The sequence below is a fragment of the Vicugna pacos genome, chromosome 8, assembly GCF_048564905.1.
Source record: "Vicugna pacos chromosome 8, VicPac4, whole genome shotgun sequence".
NCBI classification, from domain to species: Eukaryota; Metazoa; Chordata; class Mammalia; order Artiodactyla; family Camelidae; genus Vicugna; species Vicugna pacos.
In genome coordinates this window covers 76973055-76989061 of record NC_132994.1, presented here as the reverse complement: position 1 = coordinate 76989061, position 16007 = coordinate 76973055, and the positions used below count along the sequence as shown (strand labels likewise).

Below are 16007 nucleotides of genomic sequence, written 5' to 3'. Positions count from 1 at the left end.
AGCCAAGACCTAGGTATTCAGCCAGCATCCCCCTGCCCGCGGTGGGTGACAGCCATGCTGTTGTTCACTGTGTCGGGAGCCGAGGAAGTGACCGCCACCCGGGAGCCGTGTCTCGTGGGGCCTTCTTTCCTCGCCAGCTCCTGCTGTGTTTAGCTTTTTCTCCTGCGCAGCCTGGCGCCCAGCCAGCCCCTGCTGTCAGCCCTTCTGAGCGAACGTCTCCGCTCCAGATCCACAGGGACTGGCAGCCGGAACCCAGAAGGTCCCTCCGGCACAGCTCACTGAGGTGTGTGCTGCGCCATGTGGCTTTACTGTTTCCTCCTGCTGTTACCCCCACCTGCTGTCCTCTCGCGGCCCCTGGGGGTTGAGGAGCAGGCGTGCTCGTGCTCATTTTGTGCCGCTGTCATGCAGGTGTGGGCCCCAGGCCAGCAGCAGCGGCCCCACTGGTTGGAAGAGCAGAGTCTCAGGCCCTCTAGACCTGCAGGTCAGAGTCTGCATCTGTACAGGGTCCCGGGTGGGGACCGTGCTTGGAGATGTGTGAAGACCGTGGATTCAGGTGGCGCACCAGCCGGGGGCCCAGAGCCGGGGGCTCTCATGGCCTGCAGAACCCCTCCCCATCCCCCCACGGGAGGTCCGGCAGTTCTGCGTGGCTCGACGCTGCCTCTGGCCAGGCCGATGTACGACTGGGGTCTAGATCGAGAACATGGACCCAGAATGTTCACAGCCACTGACACAGCAGCCAGAAGGCTGAGTGGAGCCAGCAGGGCAGGGTGGATGAGAACAGCAGCAAAACCCACAGGCAGGCGTAGGATCCTGAGGCTCTAGGAGAGGCGGAGCCCTGGGTTTGGATCCCAGCTGCGTGGTGTCCCAGCCCTGATGCCACCTCGCTGCCTCTCTGTGAATGGGGAGCCGTGGGCATGAAGGGCCTGGAATGTGTCCGGCCAGTAGCGAGGTCCCACAGATTTCACAGTTATCGCCTGGTTGGGGACGCGGCCCATGCCCCCATCCTCATGTCCTCCTCCTCCGAGACTCGGATTCAGCGTTCCTGGTGCTTGGCTGTGCTCCAGCGTGGATTTCACTGCCCGTCCGATGCAGAGGGAAGTGACTTGCTGGTTAAACGGCCCTCAGATCCCTGTGCGTGAAACGGCATCATGGCTCCACAGCCGTTTCAACTCTGCCACAACCTGCGAGGCCAGTGGGCGGCGAGACCTCTGGCCTCATTTCCAAGGTTGGGATGATGATGACTTAACATCGCTGGCACCGGGAGAGTGGTCAGGTGGGCGGAGCTTTGTGGACCTGCCAGAGGAACAGTCCACGTGGCCTGACTCAGGCCAGTCCAGAGCTGCCTCTGCCCCCAGGCAGGCGTCGGGATGCCCGGAGGTGAACAAAGACTGCAGGCCGGTGCCCGAACCAGGCTGGTCTGATTGGCAGAGACTTCTGCTCCCACCCATTGTCCAGCACATTCCTGTCCTGGGTGGGCAGTCTCGCTGCTGGAATAGTGGCTCTGCGCCCTGCAAGTTCGGTTCTCACCCTGGAATGTCCAGCGTTCCTCAGGTGACCAGGCTCCAGGCTCCTGGCTTGGTGGCTCCATGGTCCCTCTCACCTCATCTCTGGGCCTCATCTTTTTTGTGTGCCGTGCTCCCCTTTTGGTGGCCTTGTGAACAGGCTTCTTCTCAGAATAATGTTTTAAAATACATTTTTAGAAGCGCATGGGTAACAAAGAATGTAATATGAAATGTGACGTCTGTTAGTAGCAAAACAGCTCACCCCACACAGCTGCGTTTTCTGCCTGCGTTCTTGGTCGAAGGAAATGCTGGAGATCAGGAAGAGGCTTGAAATGAAGACGGAATTTTTTTCTGACTTTTGCATTCACAGATGCCCTTGAAATCCGACCTCCGGCCAACGGCTGGGGGAGAAGGGGCAGTGGAGATACAGCTACTTCTTAATGCTTCTGCTGGAAAGGACACTGTCCCTTCCCCCCCCGCCGGCCAGAGTCTGGGACAGGACCACGGGTCTGTCTGACAGCAGGTCTCTGGCCTCCACACTGCGTGTCCGTGGTGTCCTGACACCCGCTCAGTTGTGGGGGACCAGGCAGGTGTTCTCTAACCTGGGAGGAAAAGTTAAATTTGGGGGCTGGCTCAGGTCTGTCTGTAAAGCCAGCAAAGCTGTTCTCAGTGTCAAATACCCGGTAAGGTCCCCTCAGTTCTGGGTGGGATGCAGCCTTCCGGTGGCACCAGCTAGAGGAGCTGCTGGAGAGAAACAGGCTGGACGTGGTCTCAGCTCGGGAGAGACAGACCGAGGGATTGTCCTTGTGTCTCGGCTCTGGTCGCGCATGAAACACCGACTGCAGGCCCAGGGGAGCAGAGGTGAGCGGTCGTGGGGCCTTTTCAGAACTGTACCCCCTGCGATCCCTCTGCCACCAGCTGCCCCACCGCCCTCTGCACAGGGCCTGATGTGCTGGGCCCGACCTCCCAATATCTGGCAGTCACTGGAGAAGAATCAGCCTGGTCCTCGGGACATCAGGCCGTCTTCTACCCTTACTGCCTGCTGTCCGTGAGACAAACACTGTTAGACGTTAAGCTGTGCCTGTGAGGCGAGAGGCTCTTGTCAAAGTGAAGGAGCCGCGGAGACGCAGAGATGGCGAGACGTGGGGCGGAACCTGCCTGGGGCAGAGCCTCACCTGTTACCTCTAGACCCATCGCCTGCTGGGACCTCAGTTCTGTCAGTTAGCACTGCGGCCGAGGCAGAGCTGGAGTGAGAGGTCTTGCTTCTGTAGTGTCCTCGGGCTGTCGTAACAAATTCCCACAAACTGCGTGGCTTAAATTAACAAGAGGAAACTGACTATACTTCAATAAAAAAAAAAAAAAAGCAGAAGGTGGTAACAAAGAATAACAGAACGCCATTTGCAGCACCATAGATGGACCTGGAGAATATCATTCTAAGTGAAGTCAGACAGAGAAAGAAAATTACCATCTGATACCACTTATATGTGGAATTTAAAAATTAAAAAAAAAAAGTAAAAAGAGGACACTAATGAACTCATCTACAAAAGAAACAGACTTGCAGACATAGTAAACAAACTTACAGTTATTGGGGAAAGGGGGTGGGAAGAGATAAATTTGGGAGATTTGCAAATGTTAACCACTATATATAAAAATATATGAAAACAAATTTCTTCTGCATAGCACAGGGAACTAAATTTGATACCTTGCAATAATCTTTAATGAAAAGGAATATGGAAATGAATATGTGTATACATATGCATGACTGGGACATTGTGCTGAACACCAGAAATTGACACATTGTAGCTGACTGTACTTTAAGTTAAAAAAAAAGAAATTGAAAAAAAAAACAGGAGTTTATTCTCTCCCAGTCCTGAAGGCCAGCGGTCAAATCCAAAATCAGCTCTTTCTTTAATTTATTTACATATTTATGTATTTATTTTTAAACTTTTTTTAAGTTGAGTTATAGTCAGTTTACAATGTTGTGTCAATTTCCAGTGTAGAGCACAATTTTTCAGTTATACATGAACATACATATATTCATCGTCACATTCTTTTTCGCTGTGAGCCACCACAAGGTCTTGTATACATTTCCCTGTGCTAAAATCAGCTCTTTCTGAAGGCTGTCGGGGAGGAGCCTTCCTTGTGCCTCCGGGCATGTCATGGCCACATCACTCCAGTCTCTGCCTCCGTCTTCACACGGCCCTCCCGTCTGTCTGTCCATTTCTCTCTTCTTGTAGGGACACCAGTCACTGGATTAGGGACCACCCTGTTCCAGTATGACCGCGTCTTATTCCATCTGCAAAGACTTATTTCCAAATAAGACCGCATTCACAGGTTCCAGGTGGACCTAAACCTGGGGGACACCCATCCACCCAATACTGAACACCAGTGCCCGTTTTCAGTGATTCCAGTGTGTGGGCACGGTGTTTTATCTCCTATTATCTGCGCTTAACGTGCCCAAGGCTGTAAGAAGAGGAAAATACGTTGCTTGGCCTTATTTGGTCCAGCTTCAGTTGCCATTTCGCCCCTCAAAGCAGCGGTCACGCCCTGAGACGAAATGCGCGGTGACGACGCGGGCCAAAGGATGCTGCATCAGCACCTGCGCATTCTTGTCCTTTCAGAACAGACAGGCCTTCGCTGACACTTTTTTTTAGATCAGATCTTTTTTTTTTTTTCAGGGTGTTTGTTGGAAAGTAGAACGGAAGGATCTCAGTTAATTTTACTCTTATTTTCTCTCTTCCCCAAAGAGCAGCGGGTCTCTTTGAAGTTTCTCCAGCCAGGACTGCAGGCGTGAGGAAATAGTCCGGGGAGAGATGGACTTAATTTTTGTTCTGCACAAGGAGGAGTGATCCCGGACCAGTCCCGGGGCCATTCTGAGTGTCAGAGGCCAATCTGTAAGGCGGGGCTCCCACCCGACTGTGGGACTCCAGCAAACGCTGACTGTGAGGGGGCTTTCTGGGTGCAAGGTCTTCAGTTCAGCGAGAAGATGTAGCCAGGCTGGAAAAGCCTGGAGCCTCAGGCTCCGCTCAGCGGCTCTGCGGGGCCGGAGCTGTCCTTCCCAGGCGCGGGGGGTGCGGGGGTGCGGAGGCCTGCCTCCCCTAGGAGGGCAGGAGGGCGTCGCAGCCGCGGCCAGCAAGCGAGCGCAGGGCCTCCCGCTCCTTTCCAGACTCTCCTTGCCAAGGGCTGCTGCTTCTGTTGCTGCTTTTCCTCGTCAGGGGCCCCACGCAATTCTGTAGCTGAAAGCCTTTAAATTCCAGCGTCATGTTGCCCGTATTTTCGTAAAACGAGGCAGCGTGGGTCGCGAACTTGTCAGGAGAGTGTGCCGACCAGTCTCTGGTTCTCTGAAAGCCCGACTCTTGTCTTGCCCTGGTCCACACGCGGTTCTTGCCTGGCCCTGCGGGGTCCAGCAGTCCCCACCCACGGTGGTGAGTGCGCTGTTGGCATTGGTCTGGGGCTTTTCAACATGACCTCTTGATTATTACAGAATACACAGTTATTGAAGGAAACTTGGAGAATACAAACAGACATAGGGAGGGAGATAAAATCTGGCCGTGATCTCATAATGCAAAGGAAACCACTTAAACAGTTTCTCTCCTTGTCTCTCCCCCGACACTCATCACAGTGGTTTTCAGTTCTGGTTACAGACCAGAATCATCTGTGTTGTCAAAAGCTCATTCATGCCCAGGCCAATTATATCAAATCCTGGGAGCCTAAGGCACGGGCAGTTTTTAAAGGGTCAATAATGACCACTTATGGCAGGTTTTGGGTTTTCTGAGCAACGTTTTATTTGCATTCTTTATACAGGTCCAACCTGTTACCTTTTAAAGAAATAGGCAATTTCAAGCAACCAGCAAAGTTGAAGGAATCGAGCAGTGAACCCTTGTGAACTCAGCACTTAGGTCCCACCATTCCCGTTGTGCTAAACTTTTTTTTAAATCACCTGTCCACTTATCCATCCCTCTGTCCACAGAGCCCTCCTACTTTTGACGCATTCCAAAAGAAACTGCCAACACCTCCCCATAAATGCTTAATCACATATGTCCTTAACTAGATTAACATTTGCTTATAGCTTTTCCCTTTATTCTTTAAAATTTATTTTATTTTTGTATTTTTTAGTTGAAGTATAGTCAGCTGACAATGCTGTGTCAATTTCTGGTACGCAGCATCGTGTTTCAGTCCCACACATACGTACGTATGTTCCTTTTCATACTCTTTTTCACTTTGGGTTACTGCAAGATATTGAATATAGTTCTCTGCTATACAGTATAAACTTCTTGTTTATATGTTTTATATTAGTATTTAGTACCTACAAACCTCAAACTTTTAATTTTTTATTTAAAAAAATTAAACAAAATTTTTGTTGAAGTATAGTCAGTTTATAGTGTTGTGTCAATTTCTGGTGTACAACATAGTGATTCAGCCATACGTACACACACATATATTCATTTTCATATTCTTTTTTCGTTAGGTAGCTTTTCACTTTAGGTGTAATATTTACATTCAGTGAGATGCATGCGTCTTACGTGCCCGTGGCTGAGTTCCGACTGACGCACACACTTCTGTGGCCCTGACCCTGTGGATACACAGAACAGAACCATCAACCCGAGGTCCCTCCAGCCTCAGCTAGTCCCCCCCCCACCGCCCCATTCCCGGAAGTAACCGCCATTCTGGCTTTCTTCTGTTACAGATTAGAAGGGCCTGTTCGTGGACTTCACGCAGTGGGGACCACACGTGCCTGCGGTTTCACAGGTGACTCTCTTACTTAGCTGCGCTAGGTTTCTACAGCTGCCACAGCAGATTATCACAAATTTAGCAGCTTAAACAACACACATTTACCATCTCACAATGTCCTAAGATTGCAGTCTGACATGGGTCTCACTGGGCTGAAAATCAGGGATTCGGCAAGGCTGTGCTCTGTCCTGGAGGCTCAGGGGAGAACCTGTGCTCTTATCCTTTCCAGCTTCTACAGTCTTCCTGCATTTCTTGGCGCCTGGCCCCCTGTAGAGAAAAAATGTTTGCCCTGACTCACTGCTCACAGAATACTCTGTACTGTACTTCTGGTTATCAAATGCATGTGGGTTTCCCCCAGCACCGAGCAATTCTGCCACACCGGCTGGGTGCCCCACAGTTTAGTTCAGCTCTGAAAACACGAACTCCTGGTGAGAGCACAGGCCCCACAGGTAAGGTGCCGCCTTCCCAAACTTCAGATGCTGGTCACCAGCCCAGGCTGTCACCTGTGCTTCTGGGTCAAAATCAGAGGTTCCTGCAGCCCCTCCTTGGGTTCCATCAGTCGGTTGGAGTGGCTTGCAGAGCTCGGGGAAACAGCTTACTTACTGGGTTACTGGCATGTTACAAAGAGTCGTTCTGCCGCAGGGCCCAGCAGGGAGGGCAGGTGAGAATCACGAGACTGGAGAGACGGGAAACTGTAGCTGATCCTCAGCACCGATCACTCGGTTTACTGCTCACAGGTCGGTCAGAGCAGGGAAGGGGTAACGAGCCACTCCAGGGGGAAGTCGGGAGGGAGGTGTCTCAGCACGAGCTGCGTCTCTGGTCCAGCGATGCCAGTCCAGCAGCGGGTCCTGTGACAAGCACGAGAGGAGAGCTCCTTTCCAGCAGGGCCTCCAGCCGTGTCAGGACCAGCTCTTGGCAGAGTCGGGTCGGGGCCTCCTGCCAAGAGCTTCCAGGGCGCTGGGCTCAGTGGTCTCATTTTAAGGAGGAACCATTACCCTGGGGGAGGGGGTCTGGACTCTTACAAAGTTGCTCTGTCTGTCCCAGGGCCTACGTCACCCATCAGACATGCCATGTACAGTAATATTTCTTAGTATCACTCTAAGATTTGCAATCGTACGGTGGCCGTTTCAAAACAACTCATATGGAAGTTCATGTCCATCACTGTGACTCCCTTTGGAATGACTTGACATGTCTTTTTTTTTTTTTTTTGAGTAAACAACATCTGTTCTAGGAAAAGCAACTCATTGAGAGATAAAACTTTTAAAATATACGTATATGTACTGTTCATTGTTTCTATGAAAGATTTAGAACTTTAGCTTTTTAAACTTACATAGTTGTCAAGAAAAAAAAAAAAAGGAACCCAAATTGGATCAAAGAGAACTGTCGCTGTGTGCAGGTGACATGACACTATACATAGAGAATCCTAAAGAAGCGACCAGGAAACTGCTCGGGCTCATCAGTGAATCTGGTGAAGCTGCAGGGCCCAAAATTAACACACAGAAATCGGCTGCATTTCTGTACACCAACAACAAAGTAGCAGAAAAAGAAACTCAGGAAACAGTCCCATTTACCATCGCACCAAAAAGAATAAACTACCTAGGAATAAACCTGCTCAAGGAGGCAAAAGACCTGTGCTCCGAACACTGTAAGACGCTGATGAAAGAAACTGAAGACGACATAACCAAATGGAAAGATACACCGTGTTCTTGGACTGGAAGAATCAATGTCGTTAAAATGGCCACACTACTCAAGGCAGCCCCTATCAAGTTACGGACGACGTATTTCACAGAGCAGGAACAAAAAACGTTGAGGTCTGCATGGAAACACAAATGACGTGTCCTGACAGCTGAGGCCCCACGAGAGGCACACAAGACAAGTAGGGATTGTAAACAACGAGGAACAAAGGGTTTTTGCTCTTCACCCGATCTTGCGAGGATCAAGTCTGACCTGTGCAGTCGCTGCCGCGTGCCCTCGGAGAGAGGTCGGAGGATAACGGGATGCTCCGTGCCGTGGACAAGCCAGATCCATGTCTATCTCAGGAAGACCTTAACGAACCCAGATTCTTGCCTCTTCCCAAACATACAAAAGCACGAAAATCATTACATTCAGATGTCTTTTCTTTGGACTAGCAGTACTCTTTCACCAGGATGTTTGCTCAGTGGCACGAATCCCTTGGACAAAAATCACACATAAACTGGCTGCCCCGTCACCCTCTCAGAGCAGCTCTCAGAGCTACGGAGCACCGTCTCCCGGGTGCCGGTCTTAGTCAGGACCCCGAATAAAACTTACACACTCACTATGTTTATGATGTTTGTTTTTCTTTAGGTCCACAGAGTCAAAACACAAAATCACATCACAGCGAGAGCATTAAAGGTTACCAATGAAGAGCTGGAAGGAGGTATATAGGGTATGTCCAGGAGTGTCCCCAGGACAAGAGCTTCTGTCCCCGTGGAGGGTGGGTGCACCACCCTCTGGCCCGGGGTTGCGTTTTTGTTCACCAGCCTGGGGCTCCCTGACTCCCATCCTTTTTTGTTTTTATGGAGGCTTCATTACGTATGCATGACACTACATCACTGGCTATTGGTGATTAATTCCACCTCCAGGCGTCCCCTCCCTGGAGGTTAGGTGTGGGGCTGAAAGTTCCAACCCTCTCATCACACTGTTGGTTCCCTGGCAACCAGCCCCTACTCTTAGGTTATCTAAGGGCTTTCTAAAAGTCACCCATTAACAGGAACAAAAACACCCGTTTCATCTTTATTATGCAGAAGCTATTTCAGGAACCGAGCTCAAAAACCAAATATTATGATGAAATATTCCCCAGTACTCTTAATGGGAGCTATGCACCAGGACCTGTGGACAGAGACCAAAATCTAGATTTATTCTCTGACAATATTGCACCCCCTTCGTCCGTCTTCACAGCCAGCCACGGCCCATCTAGCGTTCACGTGGCAGCTCTCTGGCTTTTCTTAAGCCTCCCTCTTCAGCTTTTAAAGACCTTTGTGACGACATGGGGCCCCCTGGACGACTCAGTACTGTCCCTGTGTAATACCAGCTGGTTAGCGACCTGAATTCCCTTTGCCACGTAAGCTGACCTGCTCAACGGGTTCTGGGGATTAGCACCTGGGTGTCTAGGGTGTCTTCTGCCTGCCCACCTCTGCACAGCAGTCCTGAGATTCACCCGTGTTGTTCGTGTATCGGTAGTTTCTTCCTTTCTATTAGTGAGTGGAACTTCATTGGATTCCGTCAGTGTGTTTATCCATTCTGTCCGTGGACAGCGGGGAGCGTCCTCATTTGGGGCCATTACAGGTAAAGTCATTTTGATCACTGTTGTTCAAGTCTCTTGATGGACATACATGTTGTTTCTCTTGGTTAAATACCTAGGGTTGGAACTGCTGGGTCAGAGAATGGGTGTATGTTTAATTCTTTTTAAACTGCAGGCCTTTTCCCAAAGTGGTCGTGACACTTTGTACCCGCGCCAACACTGTAAGAGTTCTGGCTGCTCCACATGCTTGCTAACGCTTGGCGGTGAGGCTCTCTTTAGCTGTAGGAATCCAACTGGGTTGGTGGGAGTCTTACGCGTTTTAATTTGCGTTTTCTCTGGGATCACGTGATGTCAGGCACTTTTTCCCTGTTCGAGTGGTCTCTTCCTGTAGCTGCCTTTCAGAGGTGTCTAGTCACATCTTGTGCCCATATTCAGGGGATCGTTTGTGTTTTTATCATGAGTTGTGGAAGTTCTGTACATAATGTGCGTACCTGTTCTTAATCAGATACATGTTCTGTAATTTTTTGTAAGTTTTAGCTTGCCTACTTATTTCCATATGTATGTTTTTTAATACATATGTTTCTTTAATTTTAATTTTTAAATTTTTTGTGGGGGAGGTAATTAGGTTTTCATTTATTTATTTATTTTAGTGGAGGTACTGGAGATTGAACCCAGGAGCGAAGCACGCGCTCTACCACTGAGCTGTACCCTACCCCTCACATGATGTTTTGATGAGAAGTTTTTATTTAAATAAAGTCTGTTTTTTTCTTTTATGTTATTTCCTTCTGTGACCTATTTAAGAAACATCTGACTACTCCTAAGTCACAAAGATTTCCTCATATTTCCTTCTAAGCGTTTTATGGCTTTAACTGTGACGTATTACAGATCACATTTTGTGTAGGGTGTGAGAGCGAGTCAAGGTTCCTTTTCTTACCAAATGGTTATCCAGTTATTTCAGCACCTTATCTTGAAAGGATGGTCCTTTGCTCATCATTGCTTTGGTGCTTTTGTTGAAAAGCAGGTGGCTGCATACATGAGGGTCTACAGTGGGGTCTCCATCACAGTCTCTTTGTCGGTTCTTACACTATATCTTACTGTATCCTGCTATCTTGATTTCTGTAGCTTTTGACAAATCCTAAAGTCAGATGGTTTACGTCCTCCAACTTGGTTTTCCTCTTAAGGGATTTCTTTGGATATTCTAGGTTCTTTGAATTTCCACATAAACTTTAGAATCTTTATTTTATTTTAATTAATTTATTTAATTTTTATTTAAAAAATCTGCTGAGATCTGTCTTCCTGATTCTGTATTTGATGTTGTGAGGTTCTGCACCACTCTGCTCTTGCCCTGATCTGGCCCAAATGAGTTTAGCTTTTTGTGTCTTGTTTTGTTTTGTTTTGAATCCACTTGAAAATGTCCCTGAAGGCTACATTGTCATGCACACCAGTGTCTGCCCACGGAGCGCTGTGGCTCTTGGGACACGCTTGTACACTGAACCTGATCATCTCGAGCTGCGTGTCTGGGGTCCTGTTTCTGAACCCACCCTTGTTTCTCAGAACATTTAGATCAGGTTGTAACCGTTAAATCACAACCAATAATATAAGTGTAAACAAGTCTATAATTTACCCAACTACTAATTTCTCAATTTTTGAAAAAAATTTTTGGGCAGATGGTTCATTAAAATGTAGTAGAAAAACATCAAAAGTGTTTCAGACACATAAAGAACTGTATGGATAATGCTTCAGTTTTGTATTTAAAGAGACAACCTCCCCCCAAATAGGGAGAAAGGCAGAAATTTTTATTTCTAAGCAAAAAAGGAGTGGGAAGATTTCATAACTGTGTTCATGTTAACAAAGATGTGATTTGTTCATCTATTTCAAATGTAATTGCATGAGTATGAAAAGGTGGCTGTGGAAACCTTTACTGTCCGCTTTGGAGCATTAAATATAGTCTTCTTCCCCCCCCCCCCATTTTTAAAGTTCAAGTATAATTGATTTACAATGTTGTGTTAATTTCCAGTGTACAGCAGAGTGATTCATATATATATAGATATATATACACACACGCACATATCTTTTTCGTATTAGTATGCTCTTTAAATTTTATGTAGGCAAATCTGTTAATCTGTTCCTTTGTGATTTATTCCATTTTTATGCTTGAAAATTTATCCCCCAACCAAGTCAGATTACCTATTTTTTAGGCTGTTACGATCTCGTATTTTACAATAGTGATTTTAATTATCTCTAACTAATTTTGTGTATTTGGAAAGTGAGACTTTATTTTGTTTCTAAATGGTCAGTTTCCCCACAACAGTCTTAAATAATCCATCCCTTTGTATTGCTGTTCAGTATTTTTTCTATCGTATTTTAAGTCCTTGTATGTTTTCCAAGGTTACTGATTGAACCACGCTCATCATTGATCTCTGTGTACGTTTGCGTCCCAGCACCCTTCTGCCTTTAGAGTATGTCTTACATCTGACATCTGAGTATGTCTTGCAGCTGTGGTCTTGGTCTTGTTTTTCTTATTCTTGTTATTCACAATTGGATTTTTGACTATAGTCACAATATAACTAAGACTAATTTTTGTGGCATACATATGTGTACATTTTCCAGTTTTCCTGGTCGGGAACATGGTGTATTTATTAATTTATTCACGTCAGTGAGTCAGTCCTTTTAATGCTCCCATATCTGCTTTCATGAAAATAGGCCAAAAAGGAAAGTATGTTTGAATTGCCAAGATCTTTCAGGAGATTTAAAGAATCACCCCCAGAAGCAAAGCTCATTTTTCCTGTGGTAGGACAAACCTTGCATTAAAAACCATTTTACTGTAGGAATTAACGAGAGGCATAAAAATATCCATACCCATTTACCTCGCGAGGCCACGTTTGGGAATCTTCCAAAGCGCAGCGCACAAGGTCTGTGCACAGAGATGTTCACTGGAGCGGAAACATTCCTCTGTGGGGAATGACTCCACAAATTAGGGGACGTCAACGTGATGGAATGTTGCACAGAAATTTGAAATGATGTTGAGGATATAGCCGCGTTGGGAAGCGTTTTTCATAAGCTGCGTTTTAAAAGGCGACTGCGGGAGGGGGTGTGCCTCTTTCAGTTTGGCTCCCTCTGCACCAGCCAAACCCGCCCCCTTGCTGTTTCTCGCACTTGACAATCAGCGCTTGCCAAGCAGGCGGCCCTGCTGTTTGTGTGTCTACCTGGACGCCCCCCGCCCCCCGCCCCGAGCATGACCACGCCCCTTCGCGTGACCACGCCCCCTCGCTAGCTCCAGATCTTAGCACAGTCCCCCGCCCCCCGCACGGACCTCCCCAGCCCCTGCGGCTCGATCATGTCACAGATTACTTAGTGCTTAGCTATTTGTTTCTTGCCGGTCTCCTCCAACCAGAATGTGTCCGTCCTGTTCAGGCTGTGTACCCAGGCCGTCTGGAAAGGCACCTGGGCTCAGACACCAGCGCTGTAAGCAAAGTTGAAATGATGGAGGGCCCAGGCTCATTATTTTATTGATTTTCTTTATTTTGGTTACATTGGCTTGTCAGCGAGGGTGAAAAAAAGCTGTCTTAGTTCCTGCTAGAAACAACTTTGCACCATCTTTGTTCATTATTGAGGAAATCTGATGGATAAGAGCAAAATTGGGTGGAGGGACAGGGACTGGCCCAGAGGGGCCACAGTTCCCACCAGTTTCTGGAGCTGGCAGGGTACTGCTTCCCAGGGTGAGACTTGGATGGGGAGAAGCCTGGCCATTTGTACTGCGGGAAGAGCACGCGCCCTCCCCGTGTCCCTCCCCACCTACACCGCAGATTGGGATGGAGGGGCCCTCGGGGTTCAGGTGAGGGTAGCACCTGTCACCTAGGAGAGTGGTCCCTGCCCATCACAGTTCCTGCCCCCCAGGGTCTGATGACCTTGTGTTGGTTGAGGATGGAGAAGGTGGACACATAGAGGGGATCAGGGACCCTTGCCCTGCACATCACACTGGCCTCAGTGGAAACGTGGGAGTGTGCTGCCCAGACTCCAGCCGACATCTGAGTCCCCTCTGCTTCCCTTCCTGGAAGAAGTTGGAACTGACAGATGAGCTGGGCGTCATGTTTCACACCCCCTCCCCCAGCCTGGTCCAGCAGGCGGTAAGTGACCTGGGACCTAGAGGTCCTGAAAAGTCATCTGCTTTCTCTTCTGGCTTTTCGAAAGTCATTTAGAAATTATTTCTTAAGAGAGAGCAAAGATCTATATTGATGAGGGTTTGGCCTGTGACCATGTGGAGAAAACTCCATATGTCCCAATCAGAAAACATCTATTTTTACTGAAGAAGCTGACAGAAGCGCTTTCTAAAAAGGCTGCTGTAATCAGCTGTGTGGTAGAAAAACATATTCAAAACACGAGACAAAAGTCTGTTTTTAAAGAAAATCAAGCCAGATAACAAAAAAAGACTGGATGAAATAAACACATCAGGAGGCTATTCGGCTTATTTTAAATAGACCAGACCTCAGTATTTTTATTTGAAAGGAATCCAGGAAAGGACAGCACATGATGAAATCACTGGCAGGAAGTGCAAATGTTCTTGTGCCGTGCAGGGGCTCCAGGTGGGTCTGACAGGCCGGGGCAGGTCCACAAAGAGGCGGGACATGGATCTGAATAACCACGTTGATGGTAACTACCTTGTGGATCCTGCGGGCTGGGGATCAAATAGAATAGCTGGAAAGAACAGGACAAAGTAATCTTCTTTCTTTGTCAAGGGTGTTCAGGCTTGCCCTGCTCCGCGCCTGATTTTGTTACTCTGACAGCTGGAGGATCACGTTCCAGGCAAGGCTGACCTCCCACCCATCGCGAGGAAAACGAACTCCTGTTAGAAAACTCAGCCCACAAACACAGCTGTGCAGAAACTCTCATATTTCTTTCCTGTAAACCCAGTGGATTGTGAGAGCAAGGCCCCAGATCACCCCAGGTCCCTGGGGGGCCCTCGGAGTTCTCTCCTTAGTCACGCAGCAACTGTATAGCACTGGCATCCTCCCTGGTCACCCGCGGCCGCGTCTCCCTGCTCCTTCCAGGTCCGGCTGCTTCTCCAGGCATCTGGGTTCATCCAGGGGGGCCTGTGTGGAGGCAGAAGGCATAGGAGGGCGTGGCTGGGAGAGGATGGGGGTGCACGGAGGGCAGACAGGGGCTCCTAAAGCTGTGGTCCCCGACACAGGCTCCCACTGAGACTGAGAGGACCACCCTCATGGGCTGGCTGGCCCGGCCCCGCCCAGCCCAGCGGCTCCACCGCCGTCACCTTGAGGGAAGGTCAGAATCAACTTAACCCGAGACTTCTTACCTAGCAAGGCATACGTCTGACTTCATTCCCTGCATTAGTCTGAGAGTTCAAGGTCAGGTTGAACTTCTCAAGGAATACCTGTTAACATTACAGGGACACTTGCTTTTTAAAACGAGTGTCCTGCGGTAATGATTCCCCTACCAGTGGCCTCATGAACGTACTGAATATTCATCTTACAGAATCCGCATGTGAACCTAGGGGAAATCACCACTCTCCCGCCCCTGTAACACTTTGGCCGGGTCAGTAATCAGTGCACTCACATTGGGAGACAGATCTCGTTGGCCTGATCCACTGTCCTGTCCCTACCATTCTCAGCTTCAAACCCTCGACTGCCCCTTTATTCAGCAGACTTGCCCAAAGATGAAGCACGGACCTCGTGTGGGGCTTGTCAGCTGAGACATCAGGCCAGAGGGAGCCCTGTGCTCATGCAGGGACTACAGAGGGGTCACAGCCTGCATGGTGTTTGTTTGGAAGCTTGAGGAAACAAATCAAAAGGAGCAGAGAGTGCTAGACTTTACTTTTTCTAGGAAATCAATGCACTGCATGTGCAAACACACTCACACAGTTTTTCTGATCCTTAGAAAATCCCCTTAGCAACGAATTGATTGTCGTTTATTAAGCACTAACATGTGTTCAGCACTGCACGGGGTGCTTCCGTGAATGCAGAATAACTTGTCCTCTAGGATTTGATCAGTGCTTTGCTGTGTGTTAATAACCATCAACACAGTTCCTGAAGGAGTGACAGAGCCACCCTCCATGCAGGTAGGACTGAGGCCCCTGTGCCTGCACCCCAGACACCTCCGTCTTGACCAGGTGAGCACCATCCACTGTCCTACAAGCATCCTGACATCCCAGCCTGAAAGGGCGCCTCCCGGGTTCTGCCTGTTTCTGCTGTTAACTGACTTCCTGCGCCTGCGCGTCTTGATTCACCTCTTACTTAGGAGGAATTCAGTGTTCTCTTTGAGACCAATCAGGGTACATGCGAGAACAGTGCGTTGCTGGTGGCAGTCCTTCGGTCTGGTTAGTTTCTTATCCTAAGGGATATCTTTCCGTGCTTTTGTTTTGCATAATTCTACCCGGTACGTCTCAGACCCCGACACAGAAATGGCTGTGCTCGCCGTTTCAGCTGTTCTAGTCATTCCTTAAGCCAAACACTTCATGGAAAATCTTTCTTCTTGCAAAACCATGTGTCAAGGTTAGC

The 16007-nt window shown here is 48.5% G+C and overlaps 1 protein-coding gene across 1 annotated transcript in view; it reads left to right on the top strand.

The window, feature by feature from the left end:
- Positions 1–9457: 9457 nt before the first annotated feature.
- Positions 9458–16007, top strand: part of RPS6KA2 (ribosomal protein S6 kinase A2) — a 324439-nt gene continuing 317889 nt past the window's right edge. The window contains exon 1 of the mRNA XM_072966197.1: positions 9458–9539. The gene's annotated coding sequence lies outside the window, so the exon portion shown is untranslated. The remainder of the gene's footprint in view (positions 9540–16007) is intronic.